The sequence below is a fragment of the Melospiza georgiana genome, chromosome 9 (assembly GCF_028018845.1).
Source record: "Melospiza georgiana isolate bMelGeo1 chromosome 9, bMelGeo1.pri, whole genome shotgun sequence".
In the NCBI taxonomy this organism is placed as follows: domain Eukaryota; kingdom Metazoa; phylum Chordata; class Aves; order Passeriformes; family Passerellidae; genus Melospiza; species Melospiza georgiana.
In genome coordinates, this window is record NC_080438.1 from 14,312,458 (window position 1) to 14,337,467 (window position 25,010).

Here is a 25,010-nt window from a genome sequence, read left to right on the forward strand (position 1 = left end):
TCACTCTCCCACTGAAATCTTTACCTTGGCCCCCAGTGGTGACAGTCTCACTCTGGCAGGATCCAGGTGCACGCAGGCATGGAGTGCCCAGCAGCTCACTCCTGGCTGAGCAGGACTTGGCAGGGGCACACGTGCAGGAGCTACTGGCACAGAGAAACCTCTCTCCCTTGTTGTCACTGCTTTCTGACCCAGATATTAATGATAATTAATTAATATTAACACCACTAAGAGTAGGGCTTTTTGTGTTGCATACATACTGACTGCAGTATCTACACTGAGCAAGTGCTCTCAACATCCCAATATTAGATACAAGGTGACAGTGTCTTTTTTTCCTGGGACTAGAAATACATGATGCTACTGGAGAGTCATTAATTCCTCCCCAAATTATATTTTGCAACTTCTGCATTTTGCATGTATGAGGGCTGATTCTGGTTCTCCTGAACAGATTAGTTACTTATAAGTGTTCAGGTAATCCATGCAAATAGATTGTGGTAAGGTTGTTTATTATATTTTTTTCTGTCCTGCAATGGGTCCAGAATGTGATTTCTCATTTCTGAACAAGTTTTACGAGCAAGTGGAAAAAGTGTATAACAATAAGTAATGCATATTTAAATTAAATTTTTGAATCTGTGTTAAAATTTGTGGACCTTTTAGAATAAATGAGCATCCCCTGACTACTTTCAGAGAGAACTCTCTCTGCATTTATAATTCAAAGTGCCCTAGCTGTATCCCAGGGTGGGGTACAGAGAACATTGCATATAGATAACATCTTCCGAGAAGCTGAATATTATTTTCTTCTGAAAAATGAGGGGAACAAAGCCTGCATCCCAAGGTGTCCCTTCCACCCTGCCTGGTGTTGCAGAGGCTGAGGCAGAGGAGGAGGCAGAGCAGGGTGCCGTGGGGACCCACCCCGAGTGTCCCTGCACTCCCAGATGCAGCAGCTGCAGCTCCTCTCTCTGTCTGGGGCAGGGGCAGCCTGGCTCCCCATCTCCAGTTGTGCAGGCTGAGGATGCCCCTGTCTCATTGTGTCTCGTGTCTCAGGCCCGTGGCTCCCTCTACAATTATTTCCCCCCCGTGTTTAAGCCTACAGTCATCTCCATGGAGAGGAGTGCCCTGCACAGGCCCAGCACTTTCCCCTCCTTACACCTGGGCATACACGGAGAGCTGCAGCCCAGGGCACAGCTCACCTGCACAGCACTGCCCTCCTCACACCCAGGAGCTGCTCTTGTGTCACAGCACAGAGCCAGCATGGAAAGCTGTATAACCCAAAGCCTTCTGTGGCACAGGAGCCCTGCTGGGATCCCTGCTCTGGAGCAATGGTTTGAACTGCCAGTCCTGTGCCCTGACTGCACTGGGACCAGGCTATTAGCAGAGATCTCCCTCCTCTGCCAGCTACTTGACTTTGTAGAACTTCAAATCACTGTAATAAAGCCACAGACATACTTCCCATTCTAGGGAAGTGACCTAAATACTCAACATCCCAGCCTGTCTCCATCTCGGAGTAATTTGCCAAAGGCACAGCTACAGCAGTGGAGAACACAGCAAGTATGTCAGACCTGGCCTGGTCCTCTCCAGACAGGAGTGGCAGGGCTTCATGGCCCTTCCCCTGAGCACCTGCAATGTCCCATGCATGTGCACAAGGAGCCAAGATGTCTTTTGTAGGAACCAGCAGGACTGAGGACCCTGAGCTGCTCTCCATATCCACAGCACACTAACTACCTTCACAACTGAGCATTTCAGCCAGGAATATTAAAAGCTGCTCTGTTAGAACAAGGAGAACTTAAACAATTGCTATTATTAATTTTGAAATAATTAAGTGAGAAGCCATAAGGCTATCATTTTCTCAGCAGGACCACAAAATCTCTCCGTTCTCTGAAATGTTTTACTGTGCCCATATGTTTGGCTACAGCTGAGTCCGACTATAAAAGTATGACATCTTTTAATTACATTTTAATGAAAGCTGTAACTAATCCAATAGCTCATTTGTTAGTACCTTGTGGGAGAAAGAAAAGCTCAAGAACACTCTCAGAATTCTTGGTTTTGGAGTCTATGGAAAGATGCACGTCAGTGGTTATGCCAAGTTCCCAGTAACAACAGCCCACAGCATTAGAGTTTGCTGGCCAGTGACCACAAACCATGCACACGTAAACAGGTCTGTGCCTTGGTGTGTCTCAGCAGTGCTTGCCTCCATTTTTCAGTTTTCTCAAACACTGAAGGAAGCAGAGAGGTGTACAAGGGACACATGGTCCAGGAGCATGTCTGGCTTGTAAGACTGCCCAGTGATTTCCCTGAGCTTTGATTCAGACCTTTACTGAGCCATCTCTGGGTGAGGTCTTTCACAATCCCTTCTTCAACACAGAAGCAGGATCATTTCAGCTATTACACACATTGAAAAAATTGGATTTGAGCCTGCAATAGACATAATTTCCCCCATCTCTGAAAACTGACATCTCTTTTATGTTTGTCATCAATAGACTGACTTTTATATCTTGCCTGCCCTACAGACAAATACAGTCATAATATTCATAATTGCTGCACATTTCTCTAGAACAAGTGAACTGTATCTTGTGGATTCAGGGTGAGACTTGGAGAGCTCAAGGACAGTCTGGAATTGAATATATCAAATAGTGGGCTCAGGAAAAAAAAGGTAAAAAAGCATGCAATTTCAACTGCTAGTGAAGAAATGTGCTTCAGAAAGGAAATCAAGCCTTTGGTGGGCATAGTTTGGCCCCTAGTGGATAGTAATTCTCATTGTCACATTGAATTGGTAGCCTCTGCTTAAGCAAAAGCCAGGACAGAATAACCCTGGAAACTAAATTACCTCCCAGCTTTGGAGATGAAACTTGCTTCAAGCCAGACCTGGGATGAATTTGCAGTCTAGTGACAGGACTGAAAACTAAACATTTGCCTCCTCAGCAGGACTGCCAGTACATTTAAAATTCACATCCAGAAAGTGAATCCTCCTCTTTAGCTTCAAAATATTCATCTGAATGGAAAGGTCAGTGAACATTTTTCTCTCCCCTTGCTAATTGAGAGGCAAGTCATAGGCTTAATTTGCCGAGAAACCAGGACCTTGTACTTGTCATGTTGAGCAGAAGGCTCCAACAAATACACCTGATGGACCCACGTCCATGGCATCTCTGGATAGCTGCCATCTTTCACCCCCATGAAAATGAAGCAGTTTGCTTGGAATTATAAAAACCTATTGATTTCCAATTTTTACCAGATGTGCTCAAATCCCTTGGGATCTAAGCATTTGTAGATCCCTATCAGTCTTGCAGGGCAGAAACAAAAGTGGCAACATAATTGGCATAGTGGAGCAAAAAGACTCTCCCATTCTGTTTTCAATTTAGACTCTTACTGCAATTTCTTGACAGTAGATTTCTTCTCAGTGCTAATAGCTTCATATAAGGTTCTCAAAGAAGAGATTAAAGGTTAAAAAGAAGTACATGAATTTGGGCTTTTTGAACTTAATAACCTCACTCTTAATAGGAATGCTATCTCCAGAGAAGACTGCACTACATAATGTTGGCTTTGTTTGGTTTTGTTTTTCACTAACAATACCAGCTAATGCTTTGTGTGTTCCTGTGCTGCTCAGTCACAATATCTATTGAACATTTGATCAAAGCACTTCGTGGCAGTAAAGCATGCTTGTAACAACTGCATATTTGTAGTATTTAAATATGGCATAGGCTCAAGCTGTTGCAAAAGGGATGTTTGCACAGCCTACTGCAAACCCAAGGTGATGCATGCATAATCTCTCCCTGTAAGGTGAAAAGGCAAAGTGCATCAGCACTATTTCTGTTTAGAACAGCTCTTTCAGCACAGAATTAATTCTGGCCCTCCTCTGTAATACCTGTGCTCCAATCTGAAAATTCTAACTGCTAACACAGAATAGAAAGCTTAAAATGTGCTGAAATACAGAACAAAGCATTTACAGAGGGAAATGAAAGCAAGTACATTTCTGTTTGCAGGCAGAAAGTGGCATGGTGTTTCTTGTTGATGATGTAGGCTCCCCTACATGCAGGGAATGGGTGGGTGGAACAACACTGGGGCTGCTTGCAGGAAGCAAAGCTGTGCTATTTTAACATCTGCAGAGCAACACCATTCCTGATGAGACAGAGCTCCATCAGGAAGCGAGACTGATCTTACCAAGGCACAGGGCAAATAAACACTCATTCAGCTCAGAGGACTTGCAGTTGAGTGTCTCAGAAATGCCTCTGAGGGGACAATCCCTGCAGCAGGAATGTCCAAACTGGAGGTGTTGCACCTTGTTTAGCCAGGGAGTACCAAAGCCTGACCAACACCTAAAGCAACTGTGTCTGATCAAATCATGTTTTGTTATACAGCAAACCCATCCAAGCAGACATGCAGGAGATAATTCTTATCCATTAGAGATGGGGGGAGCACAGGTACCTCTAGAGCTTGCATGGCTCTCCAACAGGTATTTCCCTTAGTGGACAGCAAGGCATTTAAAACAAGCATCCAATGTGAATTCCTGGAGACAGATGATTGTAAACTCCTCAGAGCTGCATTTGAGTGTTTGGAAATACTTATCGCCTGTCATGGGCACTGCTAGAACTGAAACAAATTTAAAGTGTATAAATGTATCTGCAGCAATGAGAATCATTAAGTAGAATGACCTCAAGATCGAGGCAAAACAAGTTTTCTAAATTGAAATAATTCCTAACACTAGACATGGGAATATAGGAAGAAAAGGAGTTCATACATACAAATCTTTCTACAGACAAGAAATTCTTCAAAGCTTGCTTTCTCTTTGAAACCATATATCTCCTCATGAACCTCGTGCAGCTTAAATGTGACTGAACACTTGAAAAAAAAGCTGGTCCAAAAATAGTTGCAAGGCTCTTACTGTATTAAAAGAGAAGAGAATAGTAGATAAGCTCATTCAAAATTACCAGGATGCTGAGAAAGAGCTGCAAGCAGAACATGTTCCTTGATTATTTTATATTTAAAGTTTAACTGAAAAATTACAGGTACAGAAACCTCACTACAGTCACCTTAAAAAGGCATATTTTTAATTACAACTTGATTTACTGCCTTTTTTTTTTTAAGCACTAACATCAGTAATAGAACATAAAGATTGGAGAGGTCTTGATGGCTTCCTAAGCAAGAGCCCTGTGCAACCCACTGAAATGTACAGCACAAATTTTCTCAAAGCAAAGCCCATCAGGAACAAAACAAGACTCAAAGAAAAAGGGTTTACTAAGAATAAAGAAGAAAGGGCTAGTGTTTGAGTGTCTCTCTCTTTTTTTTTTTTTTTTGTTTTTAAGAATTACTCTGAAATAATTCTAGCCAAAAATCCTGAGAGTAGGAGTAATAACATCCTGAGATAATACCTGGCACCCTGGGTCCTCAAATGGCAGAGAAGTTCAGATTCGGGACTGATAAGAGTAGCTGGTACGTTTAGCAAAGAGAGTAAGAAGCACAGCATGAAAACCTGAGGAAGATGCCTGTTTTCTAATAAAAAGGAGCAACTCCTTCACTCAAAGCAAGAGGAAAAAAAAGACACAATCATAGAAAATACATGCAGAAATACAAGCTCACAGACTACAGTGTGCAGTCAATTGGCACACTAAAGGGGACAGTTACAGCATGCTCACCCTGGGCTCAGTTACACTGACATTGTTGGTCCAATGTAAAAGCCACTCTAGCTTCAAAAAACTGATGAATTAACAATTTTGCAAAGATCTCATTTGAGTGACTGGCTTGAAACCCTCTAAAAACTATTCTCTTGAAAGACTGTATGTGGAAGATCATCCAAGTCAGAAATACACTCAAAGGCTCAGCATTCAAAGGTAATTTGATCAAAATATTAAATCATCAGGTGAAGGCACAATGAAACTTGCTTATTACAAAGAGGAGCTACAAAAGATTACTTAACAATAGTAAGATTTTAAGAAAATAAATGCTTAGGGCCTACACCAAAGAAAAGGTCTTTGACCTGTCCTGAAAAATAAACCAGTATCACAGCCCCCAGTCTTCACAGAGAAGAGCACCAGAACACATCACCTGCTGAACCCATTGTCGTGCTCTCATCGCACAGCACACCTCAGAAGCTCAGTGACATCTCTTACTGATGGATCAAAGATCATCAGGACAACTGAATCATAAAAACAAAACCTTGATAAAAATCAAGCTATCCTGGATTTTTTATTTAAGTGGAGCAAGTCCTTTTAGTTCCTGCTACAGGCCAGAGAGAGGAAGGCACTTCCAGCAGAAGAGTCTAGCAGCAATCCTTGATTCCATCAAGTAACCACTGCCTTAGAAAATGCAGGTAGTAGACACAAATGTTATTTTAAAACTAACTCTGTGATCACAACACAGCAAAATCAGTAAAGTGCTTGTGTTAAGTGAGGACAATGCCCTACCTAGGAGATGGACTCGGGTTCAAAATTCTTAAAAAGAAAAAACAGAGACTGAATAACCTACCCTGATGCGAGTCATGCCAAATTAGCGACAGCCGTGACACAGCAGTGGAGCCAGCAGCTCACACATCAAATTGAGATGAAAAATCACTGTGATGAATCAGATGGTGGGTAAAGGCTCAGCATGGAGATAGAGCAGGACCTGGGCAATGGCACTGCCTGACATTCAGAGAGGGGAAGCCACAGGAGTTCAGATGAAGCAAAAGGCTAGAGACAAGTAGCAGCAGATTTGCTTTGTCTGCCATTATTCATCTCTCTGAAAAATAAAGAATGAGAGTTTCACCTTAAGAAATCCTATCTACCAGAATAGTCTGTTAGGGCACAGTTGTGCCTTAATACTGTAACTTATGTTTTGGGTCAACTTCATTTGAAGCCAAACCTGGAATGAGAACGGAGGATGATGCAGGAATTGTAGCCAGTATCATAAGCTACAGCACAGGCTGGGGTGTCTCAGGACTAGGGGTTTTTACCTTTCTGCATTTCCCTGCACACATTTCTGCATTTTGTTCTCAGACAGGATTCTAATCTGGGAACTTGTGTGTTCAGGTTCCTGCAGCTGGTCATTTTCTCTCAATAGTATAGCTAGGCAGTAAGGAATATTTATTTCAAAAAGCATGACACGATCAGCCCCTTTGGTCAAGAGCTCATCCAACCTCATGCTAAGTGTCCGTAATTGCATAACTGTGTCAATTATCCCACAAGGAGCACTTTGAGCCCTGCTGCAGAAAGGCCAGGGCTGCTCTTGTCTCACCACGACCTCACCTCACCTGCACCTTCATTAGCAGGGCCAAAAGGGGACAAGAGGAAGGGCTGGTGCTGCCCAGGGAGTCACCAGCGAGGCAGGGGCTCGCAGGCTCTCCCCAGCACACCCTGTGAGCCCCATCTCCATCTGAACACACCCCACCCTTCCTTACAGAGACTGCCTCGTCAAGTCATTTTCTAGAAACTGAAACCCTTTTTAAATATACTCAGTTTTCTTCAAGGGTCAGCATACACAGACTGAGCTATTCTTGTTGCATTATTGCTAGTGCAAAGGGAAGGAGATGCAGCACGTGTTTGAGAGTGGAGATAGGCAAAGTGCAACAGAATTCCAGGTTATAATTCTAGGCATAACAGTGTAGGACACTGTCAACCTGAAATCTGATTTAAGAAAAAATCCAATTTAAAGCATTTCTAGGTGTTGTGCCTGACTGACTTCAAATGAACTCTTAAAAATCATTTTACAGTCATATTTTCCTCTTCTAAAGATGTTTTCCTGCTCTACTGAGTTAGTACACACACAGGAAAAAAAGAAACTGCTTAGTTAAAAGGATGCTGTTGACACTGCACAAAGCGCATACATTTTAAGAAGCAGAAGCTCAATACCTTCTACTCTTTCAATTACATTTGTATCAGAAATTAAATACAATGTATTTCAGATGGAAGCCAATTTAACATTGTTTACCCAGCCTACTACATATATTAATGTGCATTTTGACATCTATGTAAGGTATGTATATACATATAAATACACACACACACTGAACTTGCATGGAAAAACAACACTGAAGTGTGTGCTATATGCTCTTGGTGATATAACCTAAACTTCTTCACAGTAATAGCAAAGCTCACAGCATTTCATCCTCATTCAAAAAAAAAAAAAAAATCAGGTAATCTTTCATATCCTTAAATGCTCTTACTTGAGGTTTAATTTTCAAAACTCAGTGAAATAAATAACGTGCTATAGGAATCAATTCCTACATTTGCTCTCAATTTTGCTCGCCTGTGATAGTCTTCTATTAAAAAGTCTCAGCAGACGCATTCTAATAAAGCAAAGTTATATGAGTTTGGATTGAGATCTTTATGAAGTATAAAAATGATCTCTATGAGAATTTTATCAGTCTAAAGATAGTAGAAGTAAAATTATGGAAATACCTGAAATGCAGTAGATTAGTTATGTCCCATCCCCCTCTACCCTACTAACAAGCATAGGTAGTCAAGACCTTCTCTTTGCAAAAGGTTTTGCCATAAATGTTTCAATTTGATATTTCAAATCTCTCTTATGCAAAGATGACTCCCATGAAATTAACTCCTTTCTGTTCCCCGCCGCCGTGACAACTCAGGTAATTGCTTTCATGGGGTAAGCAATACTGAGAGAGCATGACTGCTCCTTTGTGGGAGCTAGCACTTGCCTGTACCTAACTGCAGAGCTGAGGCGGGTGCTGACAGCTCTGTGCAGGGGCAGCAGTGCCAGCAGCACCGTGCCCTGGCACCCTGCACTCAGGGGATGGCAGGGGAGGAGAACATCCTCCCTTGGCCTGGCCCAGCCAGGAGGGGGGCACAGAGCTGCTGCAGGGGCCCTGGGCACTCCAGCTCCGTGTCCAGCAGAGCCCCTCGCTGTGGAGGTGCCGCTGCTGGCGTGGCTGCCCCCAGTCCCGTCCCAGCCTGCGAGCCAAACCCCGTGTGCCACACCGAGCAAACGCCCTGACAGCCGTGTGAGAGCAGACAATGGACCTGGCAGCACATGCTACAGGTGACCTGCTGTACCCTGGCAACCTGCTACATCCTCCAGATATAAAAAGAAAGGATTTACAACAATGTATTAAAAACACCTTTTGAAAATTAGAACTGCTTTAATACCTCCAAAAAGGAAAAAAACCCAGGTAATGCCACCTCCAATGTCTCTCCAAATATAGCAATGCTTGGATCATCTTAAAATTAAATATATCTGGATATTTGAACTGCTCAGGCTCCAGAGCCTCAGCCTCTGGCATTTCATAATACTTAGATAATAAACGAACAATCTTCTTTTACAAAAAAAAAAGAAAAAGGGATGGGGGTGGGAAGAAGAATGCCGAGGAAATAGTAGCTGTGAAATGGAATCCACAGTTTCAGACACCAGGTCTCATTAATCTTGCTGATGAATAGGACCTTTATAAAAGGAGACCCCGCAGCCGAGAAAATTGAAAGGAAATAGTATGGAAAGTGAAGCAGCAGTTTCTTGTACAAGTTCTTATATGTTTTAAATTAAGTGGCTTTTGTGGAGGCTTGAGTCAGAAAAACAAATCTGAGTAATTCCTTCTTTACAAGAGAAATGCATGTGGATGACACTGATGCTCCTTTTGCTGCAAGCCTTTTCTGGCAAAGAGATTAGATCAAGAATACAGCCAAAAAAGGAATGGAAATGCACTGTTCGGCGATTAGTTTATGACATTCTACCCTATATATAGTGCCTATTTGGCAAACCCTCCTGCAGTTCTGTGTTTTTCATTGCAAGTGGCTTATATCAGTACTGACATCTTGCAGATGTTAGTAGCTTTGATTTTTTTCCCCCACGTTGCAAATGAGTTGGCATGGAAACAACTCTTTTCTGGCAACATGACATATGATTCAAGGCAAAATGCATTTAACACAGATGAATAGTTCAGGAATATGCCTATAACAAAAAGTCATCTTGAAAGCTGCTTTGCATTTGTTGGTGTTTATGACAACTGTTTCAATACATTCTCAAAAAAAAAAAAAATCAACTGTTTAAGACTAGGTACCAATGATTAATTTCTCACTGCTTAATGCTACATACTCTACTTCATCCTTGATATGTTTGTTTTAATAACAAGAAGAAAACGTTAAGAAAAGAAAAACATTTTTAGGGGTTATTTTCCTGTTCTTTTAAATGACCTTTGCTGTGTTGATTTTTACATTTAGAGACAGTTGTGTAAGCCCCAGTTTAATTCTGGGCCTGCCACAGGCATTCAGAGTGTGCTGCTGCTTCCAGGGACTTGTCAGACCATTTATTGGAGCACCAGTACTGAGGGAGCCCAGCAGTGACTCAGCTCCACTGGCCCTGGGCATTTCCCTGCCTCTGAACACCAGGACCAGCCCCATGCCCAGAGTGGCACTCGGGTGAGCTCGGCCAGGGGAGAGGGCAGCTGCTGGAGGCTGCTCATGGGGGCACGAGCTTGGGCCTACCAGGTTCCTCCCTGGCCACTGCAACTGAAGCAGGTTAGGAAGAAGCAGCAGTTCCCTCCAAGCCTGTCCCTAACAGCTCCAAACTGATCTTGGGCCTTGGTAAAGGTCTGATTATCCTTTTGGTCTTCTAAAAGTCTCTTTGGAGAAAGGGTGGGGGAAGCTCTCTTTCCAAGAGCAGAACCTGTGCTTCATGTGGCCAGAGCACAAGCAGGAAAGGCCAGGGGAGAAAGCATTGCCAGCCCCTGCTCCCTCCAGCAGACACTGCAGGCATCACTCTGAACAGAGAACCACACTTCCACAAGTTCCAGCACAGACACAAGCCTGCACAGACACCTGCACAAGTGAGCTAAATGCCATGTAACATGCACAGGGCAACCATGGGGTGCCATCAAGTGTGCACTGAAATGCAGTGCTCAGGCAAAAGGTTATAGCCAGCAAAGTATAAAAATGGCTGTGAAGGGCAGTACAGGTCCCAATCAGCAAAAATCTGGGCACTTCCTTGTAGTACATGTACATCAGATGGACAGATTTGTTGGGGGGGAAAAAGGGCAATCTTTAAATTGCAAGTAAGAGAGTTTCAAACCCAGAGACAAAGAAGCAGAGCCTACAGCAAGGAAGAAGAGATCTTGCACAGGAAACAAGGCACCAGAAACCTCACGGTTTGCAGTCAATGTTGGACACACAATCAGACCTTCTAGCGTTTGTCCAAACCTAATCTGAGGTCCAAACCTTTTGAAATATTATTATTATTACTGGAGAAGTCTGACAAGAACTCACCTCTGTGATTTAGAGGAGTCTGAATTCAATAAAATTAGCATTTAAATGAACCCAATTAAGAAATGCTTCAAACTGAGTCTGCAAGAAGGGAGTATGGGCAACTTGTCTGTTATAAAGCTCTGAAGGGCTACTCCAGCATAGAAAGCAAAATCCTTTTGGGTCACTATAACCAGAGCAGAAAACACCAGGTTCTGTGGGTGGAATGCACTACCTGATAGCACAGATAGGCACTTTTTACTTCATTTTCACAAAAACAAACAAAAAGTCTTGCCTTGTCACATCATACACCACAGCCTATGTCATTGTTCAGATGGCCACAATACACAGAGTAACATCAAACAATTTCAGAAAGCTTTAAGCATTCAGCCAAACAGAGCAACACCTTTCCACAGCAGGTTTCATGTCTCTGCCCACACACAGTAACATCACGCCACTCCAGAAAGCTTCAAACATCTGCCCTTCTTGCTCTTTTATCCCCTCCTGTTGATGCCCTGCCCCTGTGTGCCCTCTGTTCCCTTTGGTGGTTGCTCAGTGCCCCTGGGCACTCCCTGGCTCGTTGCTGTCAGTGCTGCTCACCTGCTGCTCACAGCTGTACCCATTAGAGATGAGGCTCAGCCACAGCCCCACTCACTCCCAATTACCACACACTGTGTACCTAATTTTTTTTAAAAATTAAGATTAATTGGCAAAGGTGATACATAAGAAGATGGTGACTGCTGCGTGCACAATATTCATCTGACTTGCCATTTCTGAGCATTCAGGCTAGTTTGCAAAAAGTACACAATAAACATAAATGTCTGCCACGTAACAAAGGTTTCTTGAAGCATTGTTTATGTACTTGGCCTCCATAGTGTGGAACAGCCCAATCATGAGAATAAAAAATCTGAATAGACTCCATTTATTTTACTGGTATTTGAATGCAACTTTTTGCCTAATAAATACATCTGTTTTGGATGATAAACTGTCCATTAGAGGAAATTCAGGTGGGTTTATTTTGCGTTCTGTGTTTTGAATAAGCTGCCATTACCTGGTGTTACATTTATTATTTTGTCGTTGTTTCTGCCTTCAGCTGAGCAGTACAGAAATAAAATGACAGAGTGAGCTTATAATCACAAGTATTTTAATTTATTAAATAAATGACCTAATTGCTTGCCTGAGATCTATTTTTCTTCTTTCTCTTGACCCTATTGAGAGTTAATCAGTTTCTTGGTGCTAATTAGATGTCAGCATTAGTAGCCTGCTAATACATAAGAGATAATGACACCATCGTGCAAGACACGGTGTCCAACACATGACCCTGTTTCCTTAAATTATGCCCTAAGGATTCATCTGGAAGTCTAAAGGTTGTGTAGTTTTACAGCAGCAGTTCCTTCTTCTGCTTGTGGATAGTGGTACAAGTTTGACAGGCAAGTGGAGAATTAGACAGGAGATATATCTTACCAAGCAGGATGAGGTTTTAACAGGAGTGCTACTGACTCTGTTCTTGTCCCACCTTGTAATTTTAGTAGGCAGTATTTGCTCAGTATGAAAACAATCATACAAAGGAGGCTTAAATAACAATTCTGTATTTCTCTTTTATAGACTAACAAACTGCTGGTAGGTAATTAAGACATACATCTTCCCTTTACAGCTCCATAATCCAACCTGTGTGCTCCAGCACACTGAGGGAGTAGCAGAGGTTTTGTGCAACCAAACCTTCATCTGCAGCTCCAGGAGATGCCAGCACAGCACAGTGAGGTTCCACAGGGGCTGTTGCATCAGCCTGTCTGTGCCAGGCAGATGGGCAAAAGATGCACAGCTGGGGAAGGGAGGCTCTTCACAAGCAGGTGAAAGCTTAGGCTTATGACACAGTTTACCACAGCATTGCTGAGCTGGAAGGGAATTCCTCATTTACAGCCTTATGCAATCATCCAGCTCCTGGGGCAGGGGCTGGTGTATCTCCAGTGCCACAGGGTGCTCCCCTCAGCTTTGCCAGTGACCCACATCCTCTCCCAGGTGGGTAGAATTAACTCACAGCTGCAACAAGGCCACATGCGTAAGACATGCACTCAGCCTCAGCGTGGAAGTGTTTCCCAAGTGCAACAGAAATGTCTTCCAGGAGTGCCCTGGATGAAAAATTCCCAGAGACCAGCAAGGAAACAGCACCTGTAAAGGCTGAGAGAGGGATCACAGCCCTCAGCACTGCCCCAGCACAGCTGCTCAGGGGTGGCAGGAGACCCACAGCTGAGCCTCTCCCCACACATGGGCCCTGTGAGCAGGGCAGAGGCTCAGCCATGGGGACACTGGGTCAGCTCACAGGCTGGCTGCAGCTCACTTAGCTTTTTGCCGGGGGGGGGGGAAACAGGGAGAAAAGCACTCAATAGCTCTGTTTTATGGAGAACATAATCCAGGTTGCAGTCAGTGCCAAGGCCCAGAACAAGGCCTGCAGCATAACCAGGCTTTGTGTAAAAGATCCTGTCAGAAGAAGCAACCTCACAGAATTTTGGGGAGTTGTTCTTTTCAGGTCTTCACCTCCACAAAGCCACGTTTGGAGCTTGAATCCTAGTCCAAGGCAGCAAACCCCTGTCAGGAAAAGCCTGCTGCCCTCTGAAACATTCTGCATTGTTCAACAGCCACATATGTTATTTAAACAGGCTCCTCTGTCTCTGAAAGTACACTGAGGGTGAGCAGTAACTTTTGCAGTAAAACATATACAAATGGTACTCTCTGCTGGAACAGGGTTCCACTGCCCATCCACCCAGGACATTCAGCATCATGGAGGAAAGCAACTGATCTTAATCCAGTCTCTTGGTGTCAGAGGAAAAAATTAACTCATCCAGCAGGATATCCTTTCAAAGAGAGACTAGGATCTCGATCCTTTCTGTTATAAATTCAGTGAATAAGCCAGCAATAATACATGCCAGTACAGCACTGTTAATCAGTACTGAAATTTGGAAATCAAGTTTCTGGCTCAACATGAGTTCTTGAAGTGTTAAGCACTTAGACAAAAGTTACCTGCCATCTGTCAGATTCATGATGGCAAAAACCCTCCTGTGAAGAGTTGACCTTAAATGTAAATATATGTAGGGCAGAGTAGGGGAGAGGCAATGAAATTGCAATCTTTTCATGATGGTTTGCTCTCAAAACACCGTGACCGGCTCTGCACCTGAAAGTCACTAAATGCATTTTCTGTTTGATATTTTTAAGTGCTTTTGTGCCTGGGAAGTGTTAATGGCTCATCCATTAGTTGTGACCCAGACTTTACAACTTCACCTTGGCTTCATTAGAGCAATTGAGGGGGTTAATGCACTCTACTTTTATCTGGCAGTTAAACCTCCGAGGTTCATTTGTATCAAAGCTGCCATACAAAGGAAAGGTCTTCTTTGAAGGCCCATGGACCTACAGAGGAGTCTTTGAACCAGGGACAATTCCCAAGGGGAAGGCTGGAGTAGGAAAGGAAGCCTTGTTTGGTGTGCAGCCAGCAACAGAAACTCCAGAAAGTCACAGCACCTAGCAGGGATCACAGCTGGGAGGAGAGAAATGCTGCCTTACCAGGCTTCTGCAAGAGCCTCCTGAAAAGTTTTGTTTGTCTGTGTTTCACTAACAAATAACTAAAATGTTGTCCCCCTGGCTCAGTGTCAGGTACAGAGTCAGCCTCAGTGCAGGAGGCTGGAAGGAGTGTGGAATTGAGGGGCTGAAATAACTGAGCCCCAAGCACTGTGCAGCAGCAGCTCCCAACACTCAGGGCTCTTGGCATGGGAACAGGGGACAGGCCAGCACATCAGACTGGAAACTCTGGCAGAGAACCCCTACACCAGCTCCTATTGCCAGGTGAAACTGCTCTACCAATCACAGCATGGTCCTTGGGGAGCAGAATCCTCAGCTTAGCTTCGTGGTGAGGCCAAACATCCTCCAAAGTGGCCCATTTCCCCTCCAAAATGGGAGGGGAAGAAAGAGAATTAGGTGTCCTGGCTCACTCGTGGACATCCAGGGGGTCTGTGCCTACACAAAAAACCTACTGCAACAATCCCTCTGCACTACTGGGAGACAGAAATGTGCTGTTGATTACAGGCATTAAGCATGATAAATGCAGCAGCTACCACTTAAAACACACCCAGATCCCATCACCCAGCTCCACAGCTGTTTCCATGGGGCACTGCAACAACAGAAGGGAGTGAGAAGCAGTAATCCAGCCCTTGAAAATGCATCTGGCTCCCCAAAACCTTCTGAGTGCAGACAGATATGGGCACAAATCCCAGACCCAAAGGAAGCAAAATGGAAAAAGAGAAAAATAAGGAAGAAGATGGTGGGGTTTTTTTAAGCTCTGATCATATGAAAACATGTACCCTCAACTGGATTTGCTGTAGCTCCTGGAGAAACACATGTGAAATTTATCATGTGAGGGAAAGTACTTTTATGAATAAAAATTGCACTGTTGAACACACTGGCCCCAACAGGCAACACTGAGAACTCTTGCATTTAAAGAAAACAGAATTATGATAGCCCAGAGCCCAACAGTAAGTTCAGCAATTAAAGAAGTTGAAGCACAAAGGAACAAAAAGAGAAGGATGAGAAGTGAAGGGCAGCAGTGGAGGTGTCTGTGCTCTGCCTTGTGGCATTTCCCTGCGGGCAGCAGAGGCAAGGGCTGGCTCCTGAGCAGCACCCAGGGGTGCCTGGCCTCCAACTGAGCCCCACTGAGGGTGGGGGGCTCTGTCCTTGTGGGCAGACAGGAGGGGCACCCTTGGCGTGCCTCACTGCAGGAGCAAACAGAGCAACACATCCCCATCACAGACCAGGGCCACATCTCCAGCCAGGGACAAGCACACGGCCACAGCACTGTGGGCTGGCAAGGGGGGGTCACATTTCAGCCCTGCATCTCCTCTCACTTCATTCTTACCATGTGCACAATTGTCAAGAGACCTGGATATAACCACACCGAGCTTTACTACTAATGCATACAAGGGACTGATTTACACATTGCAGCAGGGTAAATATTTGTCAACTTACAGAACAATTTAAAGACTTTAATTCCACTTGTAAAAATAAAGCTGGGAGGACAAGAGTTATATCATGGCTTGAAGGTGAACATCCCTCCAGAAAGACAGTAAAAAAGTCCACGCACTCTGCCATCTAGCAGATTACATAGTTCATTAAGTGAACACTATCCACACTTTTGGGGGTTTAGTGAAAGGCTACTCCGAAAAGGGACCTTCATTCATGGTAACTCAAGGTTCCTTGCTCAGGAGAGATTTCCTTGAAACTGGGAGTCCTGGTGTGACTCCCAACAGCTTCCTGGGTGCTTTCATCAGGCACATGCTGCTCCACTAACCTGGCAAGGGACTCTGCAGCAAAATGAGGGAGGGGGTGTGAAACCCAAGGCTGTTCCTCCTACTTAGGGACAAAGTTTATAACTGCAGATGGAAACTTGCTGTTTGATATTGCTAGTGAGATGCCCAAAATGCAGCATTACCCCTGAGTGCATCACAGTATTCAGGACGATGTGCAGCTCTGCTATGAATTATTCTCTGTAAATATCTGCTATATTTAACCAAAAGGAGAACCTGAAATAAAAAGAGAACTGGGCAATATTTGCCAAAAGCCATAGGAAAAAATGGAACCAAAATTATTAAAAAAACCCCAACAAACCTAGAGTCAAATAATAATAGATCACTAATTAGCAAGCTCTTGTGCTTATTTACTGATTAGGTGATAAGTTAACCAATATATGCCTGACCTTTTAAAGTCATATTTCCAGCCACGGAAGTCATGGCTATTAACTGCTACCGGGGTGCCATGGGATTTGTGTTCAGAGGCTTCTTTTTCACTTTGTTGTTGTAGCCTCTCATCTTTTACTGACATTACACACCACTCATCACGATCAGTGTCAGAAGCTATAACAGCATCTGTTGCAGTGGCAGCTTCTGCTGGATGAAGAGTCTCCCCCTTTACCTTAAAGAATGTCAATCATTTCTCATTCTCAGCATTCAGACTTGCTCATCAGTGAGTAACAACTTCCAGCTACACCAAACATGATTTTTGAGTAAACACTGGACTGAGATCATTGGAAATTATTGACAGCTTATAAATCACACTTTTCAGAAACCAGTAAGGAAGGGAAAAAACCCTATCCTTTCCTATTTCTAATGTTTCACTGTCATTTGAAACACCTTCTACCCATGGGACAAAAATCTTGATTTGTGACATGTGAAGGCCTTACAGGAAGCTTTCTGTAGGATACTTTACAGAGGCCCCTGTCTCCTTTCTGCTAGTAGCCCCACTGGAGAGGAAGGGGAGGTAACAGAAGCTGATTAAGGAAAATTAAGATCATTTAACTATCACACTGGGTGCCTAAGTACCCAGTTAAGTTTTTCCCCTGGAATAGCTGATATTCATTATTCTTAGCATAACTACCCCTTTCCAATCTTTCTGTGGAGTGTTCCCCACAGCCTCAGTCCAAGAGGTGCCTGAGCAACCCCAGGACCCTGTCCTGGCCTGCCCTTCCTTGTCTGCTGAGGAGTGACAAGCAGGGACCCCAGGGTTAGAAGCTGCATGCATAAAAAAGTTACTTCTAAAACCAAACCAAGTGGAACAGATCAATATGGACACAAGAGAACAAGAATCTATAGAAGAGAAAAATGGTGCCAAACTCATTTCCAGGAAGGTGAAACTTGCCTCTGTGGGAAGGTGCCTATTACTCCATGCAAGAAGCAGATGTTGTGCCCTGTCTGGCAGGTTCACCTGCTGCTCCCATGGCATCATGTTCCCCTGGAATATGGGCACAGTTTGGAACTGCAGTCCCCCAGCCCTTGGAATGTAAGCACAGCTCAGCTGCACCAGCACTCAGCTGTGGTGCTGGGGCTTTCTCCTAGGAAAGGCTATGAACATAAAAATCACAGCTCAAAAACCCAAAAATTTCAAGCAATTCAGCAAGGAAAAAACAAAGTGTCTGCATTTCTCTGCCTCTTGTGTCTGAACTTTTCACTCAAAAGCTTAGCATTGCTTTTCCAGGTTTTCCTTCAGCTTTATTGGAAGTCAAGAGCTGTTGACTCACAAGCAAGCCTGAAGAAAGACACACTTTCCTAAAGTTGTGTTAAATTTAGAGGCTTCATACACCCTCTTTTGCTCCAGTGTGGATTAATCAGGCACTTCCTCAGCAGCTGCCTTTTCCTTCCATTAATTAGCAGCTCATGGTGCCGCCCTGCAGCACATGCTGACACCACCCTGGCAAGGAGGGCCTTGCTCCCAGCTCAGTGCCAGCCTGGTGAGGGGAGGAGCAGCTCCAGGAGCCTGCAGGAGCTGGGGCTTCCAGGACAAGGCTTCTTGCTTGGCGTCACTCATTCCCTCTGATCATCAGGACCCAAGCACCCCACTCAGGCCAGGAAGCACCCAGCCCAACATCCACAGCCCCAGTGCCAGCAGGCTTCAATGTCACCTCAGGTACAGGAGTTGCACGTTAGAAGCTGCCTCTGCCAGACCTTAGCAGTAAGGTAGAAAAATGGAAAAGAGAACATTTTTGCATGTTCTTCAGAGAAATGTACTTCACAATAATGTTTCCTGTAATAGCCAATTTTTGAAATCTTCCTGTGCTATGCTCAATGCTTCTTTTCCCTTTTTTAGTATTGAGCTTGTCAAAAACTCTTAGGAGCTATCTTTCTTAAATAATAAAAACTGCTTTTTTTTTTCTTTGTAGCAAAGTATAGGCCTTTTTCAAAATAGAGAGGACTAGAAATCTCCAGAAAGAATTTCTTACATCACTTCCCTCAAGCAAGGCTTCTCTCTGATTCCTTTGCTAACCAGAGGACCATGGCGGAGCTGAACTGTCTTCACCAGAGGTCAGACCCTCTCCAGCTTCTCCTGCATTCCTTGTGCTTCAAAACAGAGCAGAGATTTACCCCAGGGTTTTAGACTGGCATAGATGGAAATGTTTTGGAATGTTTTGAATGGTAAAGAAGTGGATACTTCCCACAGAGATAACTTCTCCATTTCAGCAGAAGCTTTTGAGAATAAAAACCAATGACCCATGTTTGTTTTTTGCTACAACAAAAAGACTGGTTTACCTTTCATTTGCTAAGTACACATAGCTAACTATAGTACTTGCACAGCTAAAAAGTATCAATATCAGCCCTTAACACAAGTACTTCCTCACTCCCTGGGCAGGTGCAGCTGCTCCTTCCCAACTCTCTCAGCTCAGAAGGAGCTGGCTGAATTACAAAATCACATCTTAAAAAAAGTAACCAAACACTTTCCTCGACCTTTTTCACCATCAGAGAGTTTATCACCTCCCCAAATAACAGCATGGGGGGAAGAGGAGGAAGAAGGGATGGGGCAGGAATTCATTATCTCACATGCTCCAGCTATGCATAATCTTTTGCTTTTCCTATACAGATGGTTTCTGGAAACTTTCTCCTCCCCCTTCCACCTTCCTTTCAAGAGAGGTCCTAAAATATCTTATTAAGAGTCTGATCACATCTACTGTACCCTTCTCCAGCCAGGGTAAACTTTATTTCTCTTTCCCTGCTTCCAAAAGCCCTTGGGAGGTCTAAGGTCTGGAAAGAGCTGAAGAGAGGGATAGGAAGAAAGGAAGAAAGCCTTATTTAAAGTTCTCCTCTTCTGCTTTACAAAAGTCAGAGTTGACACCATAGGAAGAACTTCATAAAATGGATCAAAAAATCTCCATGTCAAAGCCCACAGATACCATGCAACCTACTGCTACTTCTTGTCATTCCAGAGCAAAATTAGGTGCAGAAAAGGCCCAAGCATCCCCAGACTGAAGCTGAAGACAATGCAAGGCTGGATTTTACTGATAGGTGGATTCAGTGGGTGTTTTCTGTTCTCAAAGCAAAAAGTCTGCATTTTAAAATGTGTCGGCTTTTTAGTGACAATTCAACATTCTGTAAAGGGTTCTAAATGTCAAATGTGGATTGGGCTGAAATCTGAAATTCATTAAAGTGGATGGAAATTCCAAACTACTACTTTTAATTGTGGGTTCAAAGGAGAATGGGGACAGTAGGACTTGTCTTCAGGGCTATGACCCAAACTCAGAGAGCTTGGACTTTTGTATTAATTACCTATTGATCTTTACTGAGCTCTCAAAACCACAAGTGCAAATGCTCAATTTATCTTATAGAAGTTGCCAAGGAGCTAACTAACCCTCAGCAGCCTTTCCACAAAATTCACCCAGTCCCACAACTGTAGCTTGTCATGGTTTGTTTGCCTGCATAATGCTCAGTGTTTCCAGCTGAGCCTATGACCAAATGTGCAAAAGTGATGAACATCCCTGTTTCTCGAAGTTTAGCACTGTAATTTTGAAAATCACTGCATACAGAAGTGCTGCTTATAGAGTCTTAATGGCAAGATTGGGGCTGATACAGACAAGGCTGGCAGAGAGCAACTGTTGTTATCAGTACCTGTGATTTGTTGAATCTCCTAACTAAGCAATTTTGAGAGATGTGAAAAGTGGTATTGCTTGAAACAAGTGGTATAGAAAATGATGAAAATACTCAAATGTGAGATTATCTTAGAATAAAAATGGAAAGCAAACTCAAAACCAGTGTAGAATGACAATATATTTTATGAACAAAGAAAAGTATGAGTCAGTCAATTCTGGATTGTTTTTTTTTTTTTGTTTTGTTTTGTTTGTTTGTTTGGGTTTTTTAAACTTTCTACATACCAATACATCACTTTGCACTTCCAAATTCAGAGTTCTGGGATAGCATCTCCATAAATGGAACTGAAGTTTTACTTCATGAAGGTTTTCCTTTGTCTATTTTCTATTTATGCTTTACCAATATTGTAAAGTATAAAATAAGTCTTTTAGGATAGATTAAACTGCCACCAGAAAAACATATTCAAAGCAAAAAATAAAATTGGCAAAATTAGTCATTTTCAGTGAAACAGCTTTCCAGGTCAAAGATTACTTGCTGAAGAAACACTAGCTGAAGATGCAGCATTATAAATGGTCTTCTCTCAGCCACTTGTACCAGTGGTCAAATAATTCATTTCTTAGTAAGAAATATGATGGTCTATTAACAGAAAGAAAGATTAGGTGCACATTAATCAAACATTTCAGAGATGTATAAACATGCATACAGCATCTAGGAATATCCCATTACCCTATTTCAGAAGATATATGTAATCAATATTTCAAATATATCTAGTTAGTTTCATATCATTGACTTTTAAATAATCTCTCCCTCCCCCCCCCTTTGTAAAATAGGCAGAGCTTTCAAAGGCAGCATCAGTAATTTTCTGAAGTGCTGCTTGACCAAAATAAGTATTTAAGCTGGGCTTTCTGTGCTGTTCAAGCAAACCAGGCTGAAGACAAACCCAATGTGATCACCCACAAGCAGGCAGAAACAAAAAGATTAACTAACTACTGTTATCAGAGTTCTTTTGGAAGAGCATTGACTTGGAATAGCATTAATTCCTCACCTTTATCTGGCTGAGGGGAGCTTCTAAAACATTGGCTTTTCTCCCTGCCCATATTCTAACCATTAAAAAACCATTAAAATACATTGGTGGAAACCAGTCTATTAGAGGCAAAATTTGTTGTTTGTACTGTGGCATTTGCAAACATCAGTCTTTTCACTACTGGTTGCATTGAGTAAATATGTTTTGATTTGATAGCTGCTTGTTTCCAAGAGGAGCTCTAGGGAAAGGGAGAGTTCTTTGGCCCATGGCAACATTTACCTGATACTCTGCTGACAGTCCCTCTTATTATTCCATGCTTCTTGCAGGGGGAGGACAGATTTAAAATAGAAGACTTCCTCATCTCTGGACATCAATTAATACAAGCACAGTAGTCTCTGAGCTCCAGGATGCATTGCATTCTTTTCATAAAATCTGTAGCCTGAAACTCTATTTTCCCCCAAAAAAACTCACAAGAAATGGTGCATCTTTCAAGAAGGGCAGTGGAAAGAGTACATAGGGAAAAATACCTGCCTCCAAAATCAATACTCTCAAATCATATCTGATAGCCAGCAGTTGCAATTTAAAAGTAAATCTCCCAGTATGGAACTGTCTCACCAGAGTAAGAAGCTGTTAGTTAGTTATTTATTAGTAAATATGGAATCAGAGTTTTCACAGACATGAAAAAAAAAGTCTGTGAAGAAATCCAGATGCTATTTCACGTTGTACTCTAAAAAGTCTGGAGTATGCAGCATTCCTTTCATTAGCTCTGCACATTTCCTCAGGCTTACACAGCTTGCACTTCAACACCTTTAATTTGGTGGCTCTGTGTCAGGGAGCACATTTCTGAGCTCAGTCTGGGAAATGTTCGTAGGCATTTGTGTTGGGCTTATTCATAGAGGGATGGCTGGGAGTTGGCTTCATCCAGCCGTGGGAGATTTGACTTCTCTCCATGCAGCTGAAGAAAGGACACAGCCATGAGTCACCTAATTGCCTTGAAGCAAATGTAGATTCCTCCTGACAGCACTTGGATTTTTAAGCTCAGAGTTTACCAATGGGCAGCTTGTGTTTACACAAAAATAGAAAAAGAGAGAAGCAGCTACTTTAGAGGTGGTGAAAATGTTGTAGGTCTCATAGAGAAAGCAGCATGAGCTCTGGAACCTTCCTGTACTTCCTGGGAATAACAGAAATTACAGGACCTTTTGCTGGTGTGGGCTCCCCAAAACAGGCAGGAGAATCTGCCACAGGGCTGGCAGGTTTTGAAAGTTGCTAGAGAAAAGGGGGGAGTGCTTTTTTCCTGTGCATTTTCAGGGTCTTAAAGCACTATAGAATGTGTGAGGACAGCTGAAAAGGGAGCCCACAACTACAGATGGTCAGAGAAAAGGAGACTTTCTGGAAAGTCTTCCTGAAGAAACTGGGCTTCTCTTAGGACTGATGTATGTGTAGATGCCTGTGTGACAGCCTTTGGATCTAGATGAAAGACAGCTTGGAGAATCAGGCAATCCAATTACTTCTCTTAGATGGCCCCAGTAACAAAATGACCCGAATGAGGGACAGAGCGTCACTCTTGAGTGAAAACAATGCAGAAGTTCTAAAAGACTATGAAAAATAGTCTAGAGCTGCCATAATCCATCACAGCAGAGCTGGAGAGATTTTCATTCTTGGACTTTGAGTCAAGGAACACGCTCATCAGGCAGCAAGGGTTCAGCCAAGAATGTTGTTTTAATAAGCACTGTTAAAGCTAAATCAAAAGAATGAAACATGAACATAATGTTTGCTCTTGAACAGAGACATGCCCATCTACTGAACCAGCTCCTTTGCAGTGTTTACTCAACACCCAGGGAGCCCATCTGCCCTTCCCTCCCCAGGCTCTCCCAGGGGAGCAGGGAGCTGTGGGCACAGCACCACGGCCCCACGCTGCACAGGCTGTGCCACCAGCTCCAGCTGCCACCAGCTCCTGTGGGACTCCTGTGAGGCTGCTGCCAAGGGCCAGCACACCCAGACAGGCACTCACGAGCCCTGCCTACACTAACACCCTGGACATCTCTTCCTCTGCAGACCCACAGTCTTCTGAGACGAAACAAAGGTGAATTGCACAATCAAGGGTTCCATCTGCACACTGCTTTCCAAAAGCCAGATTCCCTCCCCCTTGCACATGGAGCAGTCACGTGTGTGCCCAAAAAGCAAACTGCTGTACATGGACACTGGTGCCACCACGTAAAATTTAGCTGGGTGACGTGTACAGTGTATGTAGTATGGCAGCTGGGCTGGTGCTCCAAAGGATGCCTATCTGACTTTGTGAAACAGGTAACCTTTTGGGATTAAAGGAGTTTTTTGGCCCTTGCAGGTGCAGTCAGTTAATGGTTGCTGTATTTTGCCCATGTATGATCATTAGTGCTCACATTAACTCTGAAAGGGCCAATAAGCAAGGAAGAATATTCTGAGACTTTCCAGTTGCTAAGGCAATGAATTAATCAGCATGTATGTGTTCAGCAGATTCACATGATCCTGCCAAGGCCTACAGCTTTAGGTCTCCTGCTATATTTTTGCCAGCATGAGAGAAGGGAGCAGAGGAATTGGCAGGGAATGAAGTGTCAATGGTTAGGGCTGTAATAAAAAATTTGGAAGGAGAAAGCAGCACCTACTGCAACACATTCATGTATTATGTGATGTTATAGCATGCCAACAAAATGAGGCTCTTTGCCACCATTCTGTGCAACAGCTTCATTTAGCCTAATTATTGGGTATAAAATCCCCTTGTCCAGTAAGAGCTGACTCCTCCTCCCAGAGTTGTGAATCCAAGCTGAACAGTGTTCAGTGCATTTGATCATATTTACAGACCCTGAACCAACCCTTCAACTGACATGACATTGCTTCACTTAAATCATTAAATTTCTGTCTATCTCAGGAGCTGAGTTCTTTAAAAGCTTCTTGGAGTAAGATGCAAACCAGCCAAGCAGCACCGACACCATTTCCAAATCCAAGAGCATCAGTGCATGCTCTGGAGGGCTGAAGACAGCACAGCATAGCTGATATGCTTAGGTGAACTTACATTTTGTAAATGGCTTTGATGCTGATCAGGCAGTCCAATATAGTGGCTATAAATTAAGTACCATGATCCCTTCTGGCACATGCAATTAACCAGGAAAACAAAAAACCCCAAAACAAACAAACAAACAAAAAGAAAGGAAAGCCAAACCAAGTTGCCTTTTTTGAGTTCAGAACATCAAATGAAGTGGTTTGGGTTTTGGGTTCAGGATGAATTCCCTTTTACACACTTAAATACCAGAGATGAGGTCTTACAGTTCTTTAATACAAGTCAGGAGTTAGCCAATAAATCCTATCCCTGTCACTTCCCTCTAGGCCATAGTCATGGGAATATTTAGTGGCCAACACTTGCACTGTTCTGTCCCTGAGCTGCTGTGCTGCTTCCTTTTGTCTTTTACAGAC

General features: G+C 43.3%; 1 protein-coding gene across 8 annotated transcripts in view; it reads right to left on the reverse strand.

Moving 5' to 3' along the window:
- PTBP2 (polypyrimidine tract binding protein 2) overlaps nt 1-25,010 on the reverse strand; it is a 242,079-nt gene that overhangs the window by 78,290 nt on the left and 138,779 nt on the right. The window contains exon 23 of one of the 8 annotated variants that reach the window (XR_009114816.1): nt 20,808-21,175. The exons of the other annotated variants lie outside the window; for them this stretch is intronic. The gene's annotated coding sequence lies outside the window, so the exon portion shown is untranslated. Of the gene's footprint in view, nt 1-20,807; nt 21,176-25,010 lie in introns of those variants that run through there. 8 annotated transcript variants of the gene reach the window in all.